The sequence below is a fragment of the Microcebus murinus genome, chromosome 10 (assembly GCF_040939455.1).
Source record: "Microcebus murinus isolate Inina chromosome 10, M.murinus_Inina_mat1.0, whole genome shotgun sequence".
Classification (NCBI taxonomy): Eukaryota; Metazoa; Chordata; class Mammalia; order Primates; family Cheirogaleidae; genus Microcebus; species Microcebus murinus.
The window spans coordinates 1,560,627-1,576,671 of NC_134113.1; the positions used below are offsets into that span (position 1 = coordinate 1,560,627).

General features: G+C 58.4%; 1 protein-coding gene across 2 annotated transcripts in view; it reads right to left on the reverse strand.

Annotated features, from left to right (window-relative positions):
- Window positions 1–16,045, reverse strand: part of TAFA5 (TAFA chemokine like family member 5) — a 204,518-nt gene that overhangs the window by 1,868 nt on the left and 186,605 nt on the right. The window lies entirely within an intron of this gene.

Consider the following 16,045-nt stretch of genomic DNA (forward strand, 5'->3'; position numbering starts at 1 on the left):
CTCCCGCCAGCCTCCCAGGGCCCGGCTGGGGATGCTCAGAGGACCCCGGCTCTTTACAGCAGCCCGGGGGACAGTGGCGTGTCCTATGCTGCGTGGCGTGCAGGACCCCTCTACCCCTCTGCCTTCAGGAGCCAAAGCCATGCCTGCCCCTCCCCCCAGCGTTCCCAGCGTGGCTGCGCCGGTCTCCTGCACTGGCCACGGCACGCCATGAGGGTGACCCATTTCCAGGGTCTCGCAGAACAGCCCCTCCACCCCCAAGAGCAGAGCTACACGGGACGCGGTGTGAGCCTCAGCACCACGCACACGCATGGGGCCAGAAGGATGGCACGGGGGCCGGGCCACGGGAAGGGCCCTGGCATGTGCTCCCCGCCCCTTCCCTGCTGTGGCTCCGGCCTCCTCACTGGCCCTCGGTCCGTCTGCTCGCTGGGGGACCGGAAGCCTCCGTGGTCACTCCGCGCCCGGGGCCACAGCAGAGCTGAGATGGCTGCTGGGTCTGTGGTCTTTGCCCGTGGGGGGGTCACATGCACCCCAGCTCCCCACGGGGCTGAGCCTGCTGTGTGCATCTGCAGAAAGAAGTGCCCCCTTCTTTCTGCCCCAAGGGACGGCTCTGGGGCCGCCGGGCTGGCCTGCTCAGGAACTGGCCCTGCCGGCCGGCAGTCCTGCACCAGCCCACAGCGTGGCACTCGGGGTCTCAGAGCAGGACAGCCTCTGTCCCCAATCCAACCCAGCATGGTACTGACGGGCCCTGAGCCTCAGTCTCCCCGCTGCACGGGGCCACCGTGTGACAGTGGCAGAGCACCCTGGCTGCAGGGGCGCCAGCATTCTGTGCAAGGGGCCGGCGGGCGGTCGATGACAGGGGCCAGCACTGCGGGGCTTCCTGCCCTCGGCTGGTGTCTGGGGCAGAGGGCAGGGGGCTCTCACGGCGGGCGCCGGGGCCTGGCTCTGACGGAGCGCCCATCAGTCACTAGGCTGGGCAGCTGGGGCGGGCAGCAGCTGCAGGTGGACCCCATCCTCTGCCAACCCCCCCCCAAGCCCCCAGTGATGCGCCCAGCTGTCCTGCGCTTGGCTGGCATTCGGGGGGCAGGACATAACCAGCCCCGAGAAGGTTCCTGGCTTGTTAAAAACGGATTCAGGGATGGCTGCCACTTGCCTCCGGCGCTTCCAAGCTGCACAGGTGTTTTCATCACCAACCAGGCTTCAAGTCAAACAAGAATGCAGAACATCTGCGGCGAGACCATGCTTCCCCAGAGCAGGGGGGCACAGCCCTGCCTCCGCTCGCCCGGCGTGACAATCCCGGGCCCTGCCACCACTGGCCACGCCTGGGCCTGCCCCCAGCACACACCTGGGCTCCCCCAGTCGGGGGGGCCTGGAGACCAGGGGGAGCCCCGGAGAAGTGTCTTCAGACCAGGACTCTCGGGACCGAGCACAGGGCAGCGGGAACACGCAGCTCTGACGCTCCCAGCACGGTCCTCGCCCAGCAGGGCGGATGGAAGGTGGGCGTAAGGAGCCACCTTGAATTTTTTCCCAAACGCAAAGCCAACTCTCCTAGCCCCTGCCGCTGGGGACATGGCCCTTCCTCACTGGTTGGAAAGGCTCACTGCACCTCGCACTCGGTTCTCACGAACCCTGGTTCATTTCAGGGCCACCCGGTGTTTTCCACGGGTCAGGAAAACTAAGAGCTAACCTGTTACCAGCTCTTTTAATGACACGCCTGGGACTCTGTCAAACACTGTCCTCGTGTTAACTCCTGAGTGGGACACACGGCAGGACCGAAGCTCCGGGCAGGCAGGTGGCCCCGAACCCAGGTGGAGCCGCTCCCAACCCGCCTGCCCACCACCCTGCCGGCGGGCTCCGCGACTGCCGTCCACGCACCTGCTTGCTGCACCTGCGTGCGGGTCCAGGGCGCCCGCGTTAGTTACAGGGTCTCCTCGGACACCCGAACGGACGACGCTCCGAGATAAAATTCGAACCCATTTCGGAAAGCCCCCAGAATTCACTGGAAATGGAACTGGAGTTTTATTAAACCTGAGAATCAATTTGCAAAGGAAATATCTCACAACGCCAGCTCTCCACCGCCTTTCCCGCATCTTTGTGTTTGTCCAAGTCTTTCCCGCAAAGTTGCTCAAGGTAAAGGTGCTCTACGTAGGCGCCAACCATTCCTTTCACTGAGGTTATTTCAAGTCATCTTGTGTGACATTTTTTTTTTGACATTTATTTATTTATTTATTTTTATTTCGGCCTATTATGGGGGTACAAATTTTAAGGTCTCAATTTTAACAAACGACGACGGTTTCTCCATGCATTTGCAGTCGGCCGCAGCTCCTCTGTGTGTTCGTAGTAAGGGTCTCCCTAAGGGGCAGACAGCACCGATTTTCAGCTTTGGGGGCCGCAAGTTCCCTCCAGCGACCGCCGGGCTCTGCCGCTGTAGCGCCGAGGCGTCAGGGGCCAGTACGTGGACGGACGGATGGACGGACGTCCACGCAGCCGTGCCCACGCAGCCGCGCCATGGGAGCAGGCTGGGCCGGACGTGGCCTGCAGGCTGCAGCTTCCGAAACTCTTGATCCGCACCCCGGGGTGTTTGCACCTATGAAAACTTCAGAGCTGGATACAAGAAGTGTCTGCATTGGCAACTGGCCCAATTTGATAAACCTTTCCTAGTTTTCAAGTTATTTCAGCGATTCTTCAGAGTTTCTGGAGCACCTGTTTCCCTCACCTGCAATGAGGACCATGCTCACATCACACACCCATGCGACCGCACTTGCCGGAACTTCCGACCGGTCTCCAGTGGTGGCAGTGACTGCCGGCCTCCCTGGCTTGGTGCAGCCGCCTTCATCGGCGATCTTCTGGGTCACTGCAGCTTCTATGACTACATCGGCACCTGCCGCTGCAGCTTGAACTTCTATGTCACGGAGTCGGCGTCTTCCCTTGAACCTCAGGGACCAGCCTCTGCTGGCTTCGAACTTTCCTTCTGCAGCAACCTCACCTCGCTCAGCCTTCGCAGAACTGAAGGGTCGGGGCCTTGCTCCTGGATCCGGCTCTGGCGTAGGGGACGTGGTGTCTGGTTTGACCTTCTGTCCGGACCGCAAAGCTCCTTCCATATGGGCAACAAGGCAGTTTTGCTTTCTTTCCCATTCGTGTGTTCACTGGTCTAGCACTTTGTATTTCCTCCGGTAACTTCTCCTTCTCATTCACAGCTCGGCTGCCTGGTGCCAGAGGCCCTGGCTCTCAGCCTGTCTGGGCTCCTGGCAGCCTTCCCCACCAAGCCCACTGTTTCTAGCTTTTGATTTAAAGTGAGAAACACTTGACTCTTCGCGTGAATACTAGAGACTGCTGCGGGGTTGTTCCTTGGCCTAATCTGAGTATTGCTGAGTCTCGGGGAATAGGGGGGGCCTTGAGGGGGAAGATGGGGAGACGGGGAACTTCCGGTCCACGGAGCAGTCACAACACGCACACGACATGTACGAGGGTGGTTCGTGGAGCCGCAAATCAATGAAAGCAGTAACTTCAAAGCTCACTGGTCACAGGTCACCGTAGAAGGCATAACAATAGTGACAACGTTTGAAATACTGGGAGCATTACCAAAACGTGACATGGAGACACAAAAGTGAGCACATGCTTTAGGGAAAAAAATGGTGCCGATAGGCCTGCTTGATGCAGGGTGGCCACAGAGATTCAATTTGCAAAAAAACACAACATCTGCAGAGAACAAAAAAGCAGCGTGCAGTGACATGAGGCCTGCCTGCATTAAATGCGTTTTAATTTCTCATACAGATTCTACCATGTGGGTGGAGATCTCTTCTGTTTTTCTTTTAAAGGCCTTAGAATCCAGGGTGCTGTGATTTGACGTAAGTGCAGGCGGTCTGTGCCCCATTCACCACTGACGGCAGAGAATGTCCACTCTGGGGGTGCAGGGACCCCCAGACATGCCCGTCAGCCCTGTCACAGGGACACACAGGGGACTGAAGGGCGCTTGGCTGCATGGATCCAGAGTCCGGCTAAGGAATCTCTGTGGTACTCAGAAATGACTTCGATGGCACTTTCCTAACATTTGGGATACTTCTGGCATCAGAAGTGTCCCCTTTAACTTATTAAATGCACTCTTAATGATTAAGCAATTTCCCTAGTTCCCAAAATGAATTGGGCAATTTTCCCTATTTTTGAGTATTTGGGCAAAAGATATCAGCATACTAAATATTTTAAAGAAGGTGCCTATTTAAAAAACCGTCTCTGTGTGCACATTTTACTGGAAAATACAAGCATTTTTCTCCTCCTCCTTTTTTTTTTTTTTATAATTTTCCCCCTAGAAAAGTCATACCTTTAATCAACATTTCCAGACTGACTGATCAACACACTAGTTGTGTAAACACCTTCGAATCATTTCAGACCACACATGTGCTATCATTTCCCCTTCCTCCTTTCAGATTTATTTTATGACTTTAAAAAAAATTACATACAACAGAGGTTTAAAAAAAAAATCACATTTTTATAGGTTTGTTAAAGAGGCAATGATCGATTCCATGCCTTTGTATTTCGAATTCATTCATGTTTACTTTATCTCTACTAGTTATATTGTTCTCTTTTGGGAGGTGTGTGGCTTTTTCCCTAGCTTAGGTTGTTTATTTTCATTCTCCTCTTAGTGGGGTTTAATTCATGTGTTGGTTCGTGGAGCTTTCTGTAGACGTTTCAGAAATGACTGAAAATTGGAAGCAGCCTTGTTTGCATGCTATAATTCTAATATGTGGCTGCAGATTCAATTCCAGTGATTTTATTATTCTTCAGATCCACGCTCTGCTTCTTTTCACTGTTGTTGTCGGTGGTGTTTACTTGATCTTAACATGGATTGGAGGGACGTTTAAATTTCGAACTGAAAAATTGTGTTTCTGACTATTTCATTTATTTGTAATTGTGTCTGCATAATCTATTCTTGTGCTATGCTAATCAGTGCACAAAGGTTTCTGAATGTGACATTCTCATTACTGCCCGAACTATAATGTATAAATGTGTGTCAATAAGTGAATGTATAGTATATGACATCATATGCTGTAATTTAACATTTACCTCTGGATTTCCTCCCAATTGTAGTTTCCTGGTATATCTTTACTTTTTCTTTTTTTTTTTTTTCTTTCTTTTCTTTTTCTTTACTTTTGACCTTATTGCTTTTATTTATAGTAGTGGCCTTGGAAGGTAATGCCTATTTGGCTATTTTGAACATCTGATTTGATAGTCTTTGTTTTTTAGTAGAGGAGACTAACCCATTAACATTTATTGTCATCATTGATATTGAAATTGCCTTGAACAGAGATTTTTTCCCCTAGAAAAATCATACACTTAAATCAAAATTTCCATATTTATTGATCAACACACTAGCTATGCAAACACCCTTGAATAATTTCAGACCTCGTATGTGCTATAATTTTCCCTTCTGAAAACCCTTTCCGTTTATTTTCTGACTTAAAAAAAAAAAATTACACATGACATATTTCTGTTCCATGATGATTTCTGGTTATACTCCTCTTACGGTTTATCTCATCTTAATACGCACACACAGATTTCCTTGTCTGTAGTTTAGTGGGAATCGTGTGTTTGTTCCTGTTAGTGGTAGCCTTTATGCTGTTAAATGCACTCTTAATGATTAAACTGTTTTTCTAAATAACTGAAATACATGGTTCTTTCTGTCTGGAGAGGAGACTGAGTGTCTCCTGCTGCTTCCTGCTGCCCCCAGCATTTGCTCATTTAATCAAAGGTTGCAAATTATCACGTGGCAATTGCTTTTCACAATGTAGAGAGTGCATTAAACAGCGGTGCTGGATTTTATGTCCAGTTTCGAAACCATAGTTACATGAATTACTTATGTGTATCTGTACGTATTCAGCTTCTACCAATGGTCACCACAGATATTTTTACAGGCGACTTTTCAATTTTTACCTCCTGGTTTTGATTTCTCTCTTGATTGGCCCGAGAGCATTTTTCATTTGCCTTTTCAGGAAAGCTACGTGGGTGGTACACTTTCTAAATTCCTGTGAATCTAAAACTGTCTTATTTGTTCCTTTTGTCCAAAACAAGGCTAAGAATAGGGCTGGATTCACAAGTTAAACTGTTTTTCAGTCCAGTCCCTTTAGAGGATCCTTGTTTTGTCTTCTGGCTCTAAGTCTTGCCGAGCTCAGAGCACAGCTTGCTTGTGTCTGTAAGGTTCTGTGGCTTCTTGTTATCTTTTTTTTTTCCCTTCAGTAATAATCCACGGAATGCTTATGATAGATTCCCCGATTTCCTTAATTCTTCTTTTTTAGGCAAGGGGTCTCGCTCTGTCACTCAGGCTGGAGTGCAGTGTGATCACATCACAGCACAGCCTCACACTCCTGGGCTCAAACGATGCTCCTGCCTCAGCCTCCCCAGTGGCTGAGACTACAGGCATGCACCACCACATCCGGCTAATTTTTAAAAAATTTTTTGTAGAGTTGGGGGTCTCACGACGTTGCCCAGGCTGGTCTCAAACTCCTGGCCTCAGGTGATCCTCCCACTTTGGCTGAAGTGCTGAAATTACAGGTGTGAGCAACCACACCCAGCCTCTTCATTCTTTAAAGTCAAAGATATTGGCATAAAATGGCTAGATCCAGAGTGCTTTCATTTGTTTTTAACTACAGGTTCCCTTCAGCTAAGTTTCTTTCCCAACACCATATTTTAACCCCAATCCGATCTTCCCTTCTGTTCCTGCCGCTGCGGAAGTGCTCCCTCCAGGAGGACTCGCCCTTCTCTGGTCACATGTCCGTCCTCTGCCCTCCACACCTGCCAACTTCTCCCCCCACCCCCCTTGGTCCTGTTTCTTCCCTGGGCCCCATCAGTTGGTTATAAATCTGGTCTCCATGCCACTGTTTTGAGTTTCCGCAGTAAAACATTTCTGTTATGTGCAGCTTCCAGTACATGTCTGAATTCCACTCTTATATTTTTAGCATCTCTGCATTCATCTCGTGTGTCTGTCGGTAAACCTTTGGACGTCTGCGTTCATCGCAGGTTTCTCTCCCCTTTTGATTCCTGGCTCCTGGGTTGCAGCCCTCGCCGGCTGGCCCTTTGATACCGACAAGCAGATGCCCTCTGAAAAGTCTCCCCGGTTTACTGTTGAGGACTATTTCCAGAGCTGCCTCTGCCCCTTCCATCTTCAGAACAGCCTTGCTTTCCAAAGATAGGGCTTATTTATTACAGCTTGTGCTTGAGTCTTTGCTTTGATGCTTTTTAAAAAAAAATTCCCTTTTGAACAGGCAGGGGTCGATCCTGGTCTAGAGAGGTAGCCCACAGGCATGGCGGGGAGATGTCTTCAGACTCCCCCTCAGCTCCCGGGGGGCTGGGGAGCCCGGTGCTCTCTAGGATGGTCTGAGAGGTCCGGGTGAGGTGCAGAGGGCCTGGGTCTTTCTGGGACGCCCCGGCAGACTTCCAGCGGCAGGAGGTGGCCCACGGGCTGAGCTCTCTGCCCCGCTGCCAGGTCACGTTCCCGTCTGAGCTGGGCAGTTGCACGCTCGTTTGAGGAGAGCTGAATGCAGGCAGGCAGGGCCGGGTACTCCTCCCGGCCTGCCCACGAGGAGGCTCTTCCGCCAGATCCACACCCCTTCCAGTGAAGCTCGCCCCTGCAGCCCCCGCTCTGCTCCCCGCCCGCCCGCTCACTGCAGGCTGGAGCCGAGTGTCCGTGCCACTGTGCCGGGTCCCTGCCGGGAGGGCGGGACACCCCCTCTGCCTGCCGTGACCCTCTGCCTGCTGCAGTCTCCGGGTGCTCACGTGAGGCACAGGCGTGAGGAGGACGAGGAGGAGGCCCAGGGCCCCCCTGCATTACAGGACATTATCATCACAGTCAGGGCTCACACCACGGGGGCTCTTACTCAGACCTCAGCCCATAGCTTTTCTGTTTAAATCACGACACCATTAGCAGTTGCTCTTATTTCCAAAGCGCACTGAGACTGGAAGCCACGCAGAGGGCTTGCAACGAGCGGGGAGTGTCGTTCTGCAGCCACGTTCTGTTCACGTCGAGAGCCACGGCCGCTTGTCCCCGGGCCCTGGCAGAGGAGCCCATCTCCTGCTGCTTCCTCCAAGGGCTGCGGAAGCTTGTCTCCGGCGTGGCGGGCAGGAGGGACGCCGCCCCCACTCTCCTCTGTCCTCCTCTGTCCTCTGGGAACCTTGCCTGCCGCACACCGTGTGTCCCGTGAGAACCTGGAGCCACGTGGCCCCCAAGGCCCGGGGCTGAGGGCCACCAACCGCAACACGGCCAAGGAGCAGCTGGGCAGGGGGGGTTTCCCAGAAGAGTGTCATGACGGTCTGGTCTGACTTCATTGCGACTCCGCCACTGGGGACGTGAGCCTCCGGAACATTCTAGAAGGTGCCACGTTGCCTACACAGAGACCTCACTGCTGGTTTAGAAACCTTTCTCACCCGCGATGTCCCTTTCCCACCGTCCCGACCACGTCTGCACACACGGACACCCAGGCTCTAAAGATGGGCTGACTTCCGCCCTGGCACACAGAGAAGCTGTCACCGCTCCAGCAGCAGAATAATCCGGTTTGATCCGGAACGTTCTACCGGTCGACGGCCGGGTCCCAGAGCCGGGCTCGTCACTCCAGGAGGAGCGGCACAGTCTGGGCACGCGCGCAATGCCGGCCTCTGCTAAGATTTATGGTGCAGGTCGGGGGAGAGAGGACGCGCCGGGGGACCCGGTGGCAGACCCGCCGCAATGGGGACTCGGCGTCCACGATCGCGACAGGGCAGAGGGCGTGTGCAGGGACCCGAGTCACTTGCTGCGTGTCTCGGGCTTAACGCCCAGGTGACATCTGAAGTGCCCTGGATGGAGACGCGAATCCTCGCATTCCACTTATAAAGACTGAGGCTTAGCAAGCGTCCGTGCCGGACGCCGTTTGCCATCCCCACGGCGGCTGGCGGAGGCCACGCTAGGGAGGGGCCGGCCAGCGGGGCCTCTGCTCCCCAGTGTGGCCGCCTGGGCCCCGCAGTCGGGGGGAACCCGGGCGTCACCGCTCCCCCTCCCGCTGCACCCCGTGTCGGCCCGAGGGACGTCCCGGCCTCGGTTTTCGAGGCAGAGTCAAGAAGAAGTAAGTTCGTCTGCGTCGCCTTTTACGAAAGAACAAGTCGCCGAGCAGTTTCATCTGTGACACGGTAACGGAGTCCTCGACCCGCAGAAGAAAGCGTGCTCCCAGCACTTTGCTCTCGTCTTTGCCTCATGAGGCCGTCAAACTCGGAATCAGAAAATGGCACTCATTGCGCAGCCCTCAGGGGACCCGGGGTCTCGCGCAGTCGGGGGCTGGGATGGCGGCACAGCCCGGGCGCCCCTGGACCGGCTGCCTGGCTCAGGGAGGCTGCTCTCGGAGGATCCTCCATCGGGGACTAGGGGGCATCTCAGCATCTGGGGCCGGGCCCCACCCTTCCGTCAGAATCACTTAGACCCCGCCCGTGTTGGGGGCCAGGGGCCTGGGACGGGACTCTGAGCGGTTTTCCGGATCATTCTGTGGCCTGTGAGCAGCACTTCTCTAGACCACCACGTCCAGGCGAAGGAAGGGGTTGCCCCGAAACAGGGCTCAGGGCGCACGGAAACCTGGGGCGGTTCCGTCCCCAAGCGCCAAGGTGGCGGGGAGGGGCGAGGGGCTCCGTGCCCATCACTGACCTGACTGACAGGTGCTCAGAGTCTCGGGAGAACAGGATGGTGGGAAGGTGTCCTCACGAGGGCGGGGCACTGGTGCCCCCAAGGCCCGGGGACCAGGCAGCCCGCACGGAGGGAGGACGGCGTCCAGCCGGAAGGACGTCCCCGTCCCGGCCACACACGGCGGGCCAGGAGCACCAGTAAACAGCGAGTTGCTGCCGCTCACCCAGCAAACACGCCCGACCTCGGGGCCGCGCCGAGCACTGGCGCAGCGGCCATGCCCCCACGCAGGCCCATGTGGCACCAAAGTGAGCCCCAGGAATCTGTAAGGGAGGCCACTGGGCCCCGGACCTGCGTCCCCTGCGTCCCCCACGGCCCCAGGAAGTGCCGGAAGCCCGGGTCGCGACGCTGATCACGTGGCATAGGCTAACTCCAACCCCAATCCTGACCCCGACCCTAAGCCGACCCTCGCCCTGACCAACCTGCCGGAACCTCCGGCCGCGAGTCCCGTCCTCTGGGCGGGCTGCGGTCATCTCTGCGGCACCAGGAAGCCCCGGACCCCGCCACGCCCGGGGGCTGTGACCGGCGCCGGCCACCCCTCTGCCCTGGGCAGGCTTCCCCACCTGCAACCACCGGCCACTTGCGCCTGGAGAACAATTCAAGAAGGACCGCTTTAAGGAAGGCTGAGACGAACGCCCCACAATCTCCATAAACGGGGACCCCCAACGTCTCCGATTACAAAACTGGCCGAAAGTGCCGACGGAAATGACGTGGGCTTGGTCGAACCCCTTTTTTGTTTGTTTGTTTCTGGGCTCGTTTCTGTGGAGAAGATGAAGAATGTCCCTGCTCACAATATGGGAGGACCTGGCGCCAGCCACACACGTGTTTGTTTACGCGAGGAATCTATTAAAGTGTCCTTCGGTGGCTCATGGGGACACAGGAGGGACTGCCGGCGGGGTGGGAGCCACAGCTCCGTGTGTCCATTGTTGCCCAGAACGAAGACCGGCCAGGTGCAGGGGCCGGCTCCCCTCCCCCGCTCCACCACGCAGGGCAGCGCCGCTCAGTCCTGCGCCTTCTCTGTCCTTGGGAAGACATCACGTTCGTGGAGCCCAGATGGATGGCGAGGCCCTCGGTCACCCGGGCCCGCCACCGTCTCTGCGCTCCGGCTGTGGGGGAAGCAGGTTTCCCCTCCCCCATCCCCCTGCACTGGCCGTGGTAGTCCTCCCCCCGCCTGGCCACTGCCACCCCTCTCCTCCATGTGGGCCATGCTCTGTCCTCTGTCTGGGCCCCCTGGGGACCCGGGCAAGCACCATCTAATCGAACCCCCGCTGGGAGAGCAGCCTACCAGCTTTGGCCCAGGCGGCTGGGGCTGAGCTGCCCGCCACTCCCCTGCACGGGGGCCCCGAGGGGACGGGGAGCACCTGCTTCACCCTAAGGCGTCTTCAGAGCCGCCTTGGCTCGGGGTCTGCTTGGCCCGGGTTCCAGGAGGGCGGGTGGAGCCGTGCGGCGGCCAGCTGTGTGGGCCCCACGGCAGCACTCGGGCCACGGACGGGCTCCTCCGCACGCCTCCCCACAGGGGTTTGTAAACGAAGCCTCCAGCTGAAAGCCCCCCACCAGGGTCATGAAAGGGCTAAAGCTGCGTTTCTGCCGTCCTCCCTGGGCACAGAGCTGTGCTCCGCAGTCCTGGGGGGCGGCTGCCCCCTCCGGCCGAGAGGACACGTTGCCGGTGGGGCGGACGGACACAGCCGGGAGGTGGAGGGCGGAGCAGGCCCTCTGGCTCGGGTGAAGCGGCTCCGTGTCACCCCCCGCGGCAGCCGGGGCCCCGCTGACCCTGCCTGGCCTGGGACCTCCCTCGATCTCGCCCGAACTCCCGAGAAGCCAGGCGCTCCGGAGCACGGGGCCGCAGGACGGGTCCTGGTGGAGGCTCTCTCCTGGCCCATTTGGCTCACCCGTCCCCTCCCTCAGAAGCTGTGCCCAGTGGCGCACACGAGGCTCCCGTGGGGCAGGGGTGGCGGCCACTCTGCGGTCCCTGTGACCGTTCCTAACGGCAACTGCAGAGCCCAGGGAGGAGCGATGGGCGTGGTGAGAGCATGCGGGGTGGCCCAGGCTGTGCAGCGCCGGGGCAGGTCCAGAGCTCCCCAGCGCCCATGCGGTGCCCTCAGGTCGTTCTTCCTCGTGTCCTGGAAACTCCCCCCTGCGCTCTGTGCGTTGGGATTCACCCCCAACCTCCTGCTAGAGGCCTCTGTCTCCATCTCCTCCCCTCTCCTGGAGACGCCCTCCGGTCCTGGGGGCCCCTTCACCCTCTTCCCGATGCCTCTTGCCTTCCCCAGGGCAGGCCGCCCAGAGCAATCCCAGGGTCCTGGCCCGGCGCCACCTCTCTTCACCCCGGGGGGTGGGTGGGGGGTCGCTCCAGGGATTCCGGGGGGTGGGGGGGGAACTGCCGTCGCACTCCGGGAGGCAGGTGCCGCTGGACTCCAGCCTCGGCCGTCCGAGAAGCCTGTCACAGGCCCACGTGCGTCCTGGCACGGGACCTACGACCTATTATTTTCCCTCTGCGTCTTCGGGGTCCCCTTTCATCTCTGGCGGCCTGGGACGGCGTGCAGACGTGCTCCAGAGCTCTGGCCCGCGCTGGCTCGTGGGAACCTGCGTCTCTGAGCCTGGGGACGTGCTTAAGAAAACATTTCTTTGATAATTTCTCTCTCTGCATTTATTTCTCTTTGGGGATCTTATATCCTTCAGACCTCCCGAATTGCTCTTCTAATTATCTATTGTTTTTTCCTTTCTTATTTCCCATTTCTTTTTCCAAATTCCACTGTCTGCTTGCTGAGAGATTTCCTCAATTTTACAGTCCAACCAGTCTATGGGCTTTTTAAACAAATTTTGCTGTTATGCATACACATACACACACACACAGGTGTATAATACCTACAGGTATCATATATACATGTGTGTGTGTCGTTTCCCGAAGTGCTTTTGTGTCTTTCTCATGCTCCCCTGAACAGCCTTCCACGCCACTCCCCTATGGCCACGTGTCCAAACCCTGCAGTTTAACACAGCTGTGAGCACATGTCTGGTGAGGGCTTGAAGGGGCGGCTCACCTTGGCCTCCCGGGGCGCCCGGGCCTGGCTGGGGCAACGCGGTCGGCAGGAGCAGGGTGGCCGGGCCGGCCGCACCTCTCTCTTCACTGCTGCCAACCCCCGCCCCCCGCTCTGTCCAGCACGGTGGCCGTGGGGTACCTCCTCCACGGGGCTCGGGGCTCTGAGAGACTGTGCTCCAGGACACAGCCACACCACTCTGCTCTGCTGGTCAGGCCGGTCACAGGGGCCGAGCAAAGGCCCTGTGGCCGTCTCCCTCCCCAACCTCCTGCTCTGTCCTGGGCTCACTCGCGTCTGAGCTGCGGAGCTGGCCCTGCTCCGCCGTCCGTCTGTGCCGCCTCCCTTCTGCCCCATCCCCCTGCTGCCCGAACCCCACGTTCCCAGCCTGTGGCTTGTTCTGGCTTCGTCTCTCCCCAGGCTGTGGTCCTCGGCCCCCAGCTCGTGTTCAGGAGCTTGTCTACCGGACCGCTTGTCTACCGGACCGCTTGTCTACCAGACAGAGCAGCCTCACCCAGTGACTGTCAGGTGCAGGAGTATAAAGAACTCACAGCTTCCCACTTGAGCTTGGTAAGTTTCGTGGACGGAACAAGGTGTCCCCCAAAATGCACGTCCACCCAGAACCTCAGAATCCGGTCTCATTTGGAAATAAGAGTCTTTCCGGCTGTAATTAGTTAAGGATCCTGCGATGATGAAATCGTCCTGGATCTATGGCGAGCCCTAGATCCAATGACCTGTGTGTCTCCAAGAGCAAGGAGAGGGAGGTCGGACACGGGAAGCCCAGGAACACCACCGGAAGCAGGAGGGGTGCTCCCCTGGAGCCTTTGGCGAAAGCTGGGCCCTGCAAACCCTGGTTTGAGCTTCTGGCCTGCAGAACTGCGGAGAGAGTAAATTTCTGCTATTTGAAGCCACCCGGCACGTGGTCACTGGTAACAGCAGCCACGGAATGCCACGCGCAGACTCGTCCAGGAAGAAGCCCCTGACTGAGTCCCAGGGAGATGAGCGGGTCTCACGTCCCAGGATGTGGATTTTTACCTCGTCTCCTGGTTTCCAGAAGTTTCTGCCATGCACGGCTGTGCTGGTGCCACAAGGTCCAGGGTCCCTCAGGTCCGGTCCTGCTCCAGCCCCGGTGGGTCTGGTCTTCCTTGGGGAGCACGGGGGGCCGCGTCCCACCCCGCCCTGCTCCCTGCCGCTCAGAGGAACCTGCCACCTGCGTCCCAAGTGCGGGGGGCCGAGGTAGAGCTGGTACCCACCCCCGCCCGTGCAGCCACGCCGTGTCCTGCTGGCTATGTCCCTTCCCCCTTTCTCATCCCGGCCACCTCACGGGGCTTTCTGGAAGGTAGACGAAGGAAGTAGGGTGTCCTGGCCTGTTTAACTGGGAGCCTGGTGCAAGCCTTGGCTCGGTTCACCATGGACAGCTCCTCCAAGAGTCGGGTCTCGGTGTGCAAGGCAGGGACACTCTGCCCTTCCGCGTGGGCAGCCCCGGGCGGGTGTCCGGCAGGAAACGTGGTCCCTGCAGCCCAGACCTCGCTCTCCACACTGCGGCCTGTTTCCCCTCCGATCTGTTAGTAGGGCACGTTGGGCACACAGTGGGCCCTCAGAATCCAGGAGCGAAGCGGCCTCGCGGTTAAGCTTGCTCTCTGCAGCGGCGCCGTGGCTGGGACTGTCTCCCTCGCCCCAGGCTCTGGGCTTGCAGGGAGCTCCAGCCACAGAGCACCCGGCAGGGCGAGCGGGCGCCGGCCGGCACAGCAGTCTGGACGGGGCGAGCCGTCCACGGAACAGGGTGAGTCGCACCCAGAGGGGCAGGGCCCCCCATGCCAGGCGTCGAAATCCCAGGGCTGCCACGGGTGGATGCCCCGATGGCAGCAGATGCCACCGACAGATGTGTGACAACAAACCCCTTTTCCAGATGCGCTTTGCGTCACAAGGACTGACCCACGGCGAGTCCGACCTCGGGGACTCACGGGCAGGCTGACCCCACGCGCTGCCCAGCCCACGTCAGCGGCCAGTTTAAGGCCGGACAAGAGACGCCAGCGAGCTGCCAGGCCCTGAGCAGACCAGAGCGTCTCACCCGGGTGTGCAGTGAGGTCCCGGGACGGTCAGGGCCCAGCCTGGACGCCTGGCCGGGCGGAAGGCAGACATCCACGCACACCCGCGGTCAGAGGCAGCTGTCTGCACATCCTGGAGTCTCCACTCCTGGGGAGATGCGCTCTCAGCCAGCGTAAACGAGCTTCCAGGGAACACGAGCTCCTGATCGGAACTCTACAGAACCCACGGAATGTTCCTCCCCCACGACTGAGGGTCCACGCGGCGCAGAATTAAAACGTGGTGCTTAATGGTGGAATCTGGAAAGTGGATTTCAGTCTAGCCGGTTCACTCTGGTTCAGGGGCGGTCTCGCTCACCGGCAAGCATCTTGCGATCACAAACACTGCAGAAGCGTGGCGGGGCAGGGCCCACGAGAGCATCTCACGGCCGGGAACACGCGCGGTGCGCGGCCCCGACCAGCGAGCGCCCGCAGAGACACGGCGGCTCGAGGGGGCCCCACCCGGGCCCCCCACAGCCCTCCCACCCCTCCCCCAGCGGCCCTGCGAGCCCAGCTCCAGGGAAGACGCAGCTGGAGCGGAGCAGGGGGAGGTGAAGGAGGGGAGGCAGCTCCAAGCCTGTCCCCAGGGAGGGCGGCAGGCGCCGGGGTCGGAGTGAGAAGGGAGAGCCTGCCGAGTCCGCCCTGGGCCGCCCTGCCCGGCGCAGACCGAGAAGGCCACGCCTGGAATCCCACCCGGACGCCAGTTTCTCTCCGGAGCCCCCCAGGACAGTGGCCTTCCGACTTTTCATGGAGACACACGGTAATAGGATACATCTCACACGTGACCACGTTTGTGCATGCATGTGTGTCAATGCGTGTATGTGCACGTGTGTGCATGCCTGTGTTACATGCCCTGTGTGTCCTGTGTGTTCCGCCCAGCGGCACCCACCCTCACGACGCGGGGTGCCCTCTGACACTGCCCTTCTGTTTCTTCCTCCCTTCCTCACACGCTGGTCGCGATCTACCAGGTTAAGGTCTCGGCCGCTGATGGGGCGGCAAACTGCACTTTGCAAAGCGGCGAGCCTGGAAACGCAAACATCGGCACGCGCCGGGGTCTTCCTTCACTTCATCAATCCGTCAGCTCATCACACGCATTTGCGCGGGGCCCGCTCCGGTGGGGACAGGCAGGTGTGGACGGCGGCAGCCCTCCCGGCCAGGGGGTGGTCGGGGTGCGGTGGGCCGAGGGGGCCCGTCTGAGAACGTGGCGGGAGGGGTGGGATCAGCCGTGACCGCGGGGTTGC